The 4,400-nt window shown below is 42.9% G+C and overlaps 1 pseudogene; it reads left to right on the plus strand.

Moving 5' to 3' along the window:
• The window catches only part of LOC110331196, a 69,437-nt pseudogene that overhangs the window by 14,198 nt on the left and 50,839 nt on the right, over positions 1-4,400 (plus strand).

The raw sequence follows: 4,400 nt of genomic DNA on the forward strand, positions 1-4,400 counted from the left end.
TATATATATATATATATATATATATATATATATATATATATATGTTAAAATGGCTAGGGATGCAGGAAGTAAGGAGACGTTGGATAAAATGTGCCAAGTTTAAGTTACAGTGTGTACAAGTTCTTGGTGTTGAGCATGGGTAGTGTCGTAAGTGTTGATGATGATGGCGGAAATCACTACATAAGAGGCATCACATCAAATCATCACAATACACCTTTGAGTGTAAATGTAACTATTATTCACCAGATGTAATTGTTGTCTTGGAGGTTTACTACTGAATAAAGTCACCCTTTGTAGTTCTTTCTGAGCTCTGACTGGCTGGTTCAACTCAGCTGTTCTGGCTCAAACTCCTCTCCAAGCTGGCTGATTCAATATGTCTTCTCTCAGCTTCTCACTGATTTGCTCTGCTTGACCTCAAACTAACTCTGGCAATTGGGTTCTAGTCTTCTGGCTCCTTCTTACTCTCTATCAACTGCCTCTTCTGACCTGTACTGAACTGCATGAACTCACTAACAAATGCATCTCCACTGCACTGCACTCACTGCATTGACTCCCAACCCTCTCAACTCCCAACTCATTGTCAAACTCAACTCCACTCAACAGAACTGACTGAACTAAACTGAGTCTCTCCCCCTGCACTGCTCTTAAATAGCTTTTCTCCTGAAAGTTGGGCGTAACCTATCTGTGATTCATTCTGTCAAATCTCTCTGTGATTCATCACTTTGTCTGCCCCTCAATTAGATGTTACTTTCAAACATGTCTGCTTCCTTCTACAAACTAAGTTTTACAGATTAAAGGTGTGTACTAAGGATGTGTCTGCATTCCAGTCAGATCGCACAGACCTAGAAGATCTTTGGATGTGATCAAAGTAGCCATGTTACTGGGTTAAAATTCCTTTACACTTGAGTATTTGTATGTAGAGGGGCTGGGGAGATGTCTAGTGGGTAAGAGTATCTATGCAAGTATGAGGGCCCAAGTTCAGATCCCAGTACCCAGCTTAAAAAGACAGAAGACACAGTTATACACACAGAGCCAGGATGAGTACTGGGGTTTTCTGGCCATGGGTCTAGCAGAAATGGCAAAGATTGAGTTTAGTGGGAGATCTTTTCTTAAGACAATAGGATAAAGACTAATAGAGAATGGCACCTGGTATTCTTGGGTATACATATCCACACACAGACATGCACACACACATATGCACACACATGCACACAGTGAAAATATATTTAACAATTAAATGTTTAAAAAATAATAAAGACGTCTGTAAAGATTCTTTTTAAGAGCCTCTGGACATTCTGGCTTTTTCTAAACCATTTCGATGACACAACTCTTGCATCTAAAATAAATAAAAACTCAACATCCTAATCATGGTTTATAGATTTAGACCATATTTCACTCAAGTTTACTAAAAGGCCACTTTGGAGTCTGCCGACCAACAACTTGACAACTTTAATACATTCTCGTTATTAATAATAAAAATCTATGTTTTGCAGAACACATTTTCAGGCTGGCTTTTGAAGGGCTCCCTAGAGAACCACTACAAGACAGCGACTGATGTGCAGAAAACCCACCGTTCGCTACGGGAAATCATCATTGGCACAGCCATGGGGACCCTTTCCAGAAGTTCCTTGGGGACTACTGTTCTAGGAAGGAAGATGTCTCTCTCTTAGACTCCCCCGGAGGCCTGTCTTTCTGATGTGGGAGCTCGTAAAGACAGAAGAGCACTCGGGGTCTGTCATGCTAAGTGAGATGGTGTGGACTATCACCTAGGAAAAGTACACCATTGTCATTTAATAATTGAGGGGAAATAAACTTCAAAGACATTGGACTCTCTGCAAACAAATGCTGGTTGAAAGCCTGTAGGGTGGGGCAGTGGTGGCTGTGAAGAGGGAAGTGGTGCCTGGGGGAGAGGGATTTCTGACTTGTGAATTCCAAGGATCATTCCAAGAAGTTTTGCCTCCTTGGGAGCAGAAAAAAAAAGCAAGCAAGAACCACCAAGGCATATAAAGTTCAGACTTGGACACACAGACACATATGCACACCCACAAGCAGTTCAGAGCAGTGTGTTGGCAGCTTTTGACTCCAGTGCACAATCATACGTACTGCATCATGACCCAGGACAGACATGTGTGTTTATCCATGCACAGATAAATCAGAGTTTCATAAAATCATCACCTTTGCCACGTGATATACTCCAACTACTCTGATGCAGTAATGTAACTATTCAATAAAATTAGAAGGGAAAAAAGTTCAAATAGGGGCACATAATTGTGACAAATTTCAAGTTTAGGAATCACAGAGATTTATAGTCTATCACTTAGTGATGTATAACTTGGCAAAGATGCTTTGCATTTTACAAGCCTCAGTTTACCCATCTGCAAAATGAGGGTAATAGCTAGTATATATTATAAAATAAACCCTCAAATGATAGAGAGCATCCCCCTCCCCCACATCAAGAGGATGAAGACTGCATGGGGCTGTGGCTCAGCCAGTGGAGTGCTTGCTCAGCATTCAGAGCCCTGGGTTTATCCCCTGCAGTGAATACACTGGGCATGGGGCACACACCTGTCATCCTTGGCCTTGGGAGACAGAGGCAGGAGGATCAGTAATTCAAAATCATCCTCTGCTATAAAGCAAGGCTGAGGCCAGCCTGGACTACATGAGACCCTGTCTCAGAAAACATGATGGATGCTGGGGTGCAGTTCTGCATGTGTCTGTGATCCTAGCTCTCAGCAGACAGAGGCAGGAGGATGGTGAGTTCGAGGCCCACTATATATATATATATATATATATATATATATATATATATATATATATATATATATATATATATGGGTGTGGGGGGGTGTATAAAATGAATGTTCACTATTCATGACAGCTGAAAATGAGAATATCACAAATGCCCATCAATAAATGACTGCATAAACAAACACACACTGGATTCTTACATATTTGTAAAAAGGAATGAATTACGGACACACATAATACCGTAGATGAAACTTCCAGGCATTACACTGAGCGGAAACGGGGCGTGGAAAGCGCACGTTCTGTGAGTTCATTCACATGAGATCTCCAAAACAGATAAACCCACAGTGACAGAACGAAGCCTGCTGGGTGTAGGTGACTACGGTCTGGAAATGAGCCGAAAGTGTTGAATGGGTAGAACACATTACCTTGGCACCACAGGACAAAAGGACTCCGACAATCCTGTCACATATTCAGGGCAACTGTGCGCTTTGCTTTCGGGTGTTTCAATTCATGTCCTGGGATTTCCATCTGGCAAGGACGTTTAATAACGTCTAGGACATTGGTGATGACGTCACCAGCAGTCTCCGTCATACAGTTGTAATCTTAGAATACTGTTGTTTTCAGAGCCAAATGCTCAGAAAGCACAGGCCTCCTTTAATAGCACTGTGACTAAAGAGACACAAAGCCTCCTCAGAACACAGAAAGAGGGCACAGGAGCCATCACAGAAGAGAGACAAAAGCAGGGCGAGAGCCAGAAGGTAGCAGGAGTGCTGCGAAACTCTGTCCCCTGCACAGGGCCAAAGCACGAGTGGACTACTGCAGCTGGGATTACCCATGCGAGATCACTGGTCAGCTTTTCATCGTGTGTGTGGGAGGGGCTTGAAGGCTCTACTCCTCACTGAGGGTCTATGGAGGCAGGGCGTGTCAGCCTGGCACGGCAAGAGGATCTCTGTGAGTTTGAGGCCAGCCTGGTCTATATAACAGGTTGCAGGCCAGCCTGGGCTGCAAAGTGAGCCCTTGTCTGTCTGTCTGTTTGTATCTGTCTGTCTAACTATCTATCTACCTACCTACCTATCTATCTCACACACATCATCACCACCACCACCACCACCATCATCATCCCCAAGCCCTCATGCAACCTAAAGTAATCAACCCGCAAGGGCCAAGCCATTCATTTGTATTTGTAAAACATAAAATTCCTAATTAAATCCACAAAAAAACAGTGCTCTCACAGAAACAAGGCTATTTCATCAAGCTGGAGGGAAATTATGAAGAGTTAGGGGGTGGGGGAGTAAATAACAGGAGCCATGTGACACCCTACGGTTAAAGGCTGATATTAAATGAGGTAAGTATGTTTTCAAAGCTACATGTTAAAGTAGAAAAAAGATGTGGTATTTAGTTAAAGAACCATGTTATAGCAGCAACAACAGTTTACCTCATTGATAGAAGAAGTTCAACATCCATACCCAGGGAAAGGACAATTAATAGTTACTCTGTCCAGAACCACAGACATAAATCCACCAGAACATAGTCCAAGACCTTACAAAAGTTGGAGGGGGTCAAGCAAAACATTCCAAGAAAAACGACCGATGGAAGAGAAAATACTGAGAAGGAAGGAAGGAAGGGAGGGAGGGAGGGAGGGAGGGAGGGAG

The sequence above is a fragment of the Mus pahari genome, chromosome 14, assembly GCF_900095145.1.
Source record: "Mus pahari chromosome 14, PAHARI_EIJ_v1.1, whole genome shotgun sequence".
In the NCBI taxonomy this organism is placed as follows: domain Eukaryota; kingdom Metazoa; phylum Chordata; class Mammalia; order Rodentia; family Muridae; genus Mus; species Mus pahari.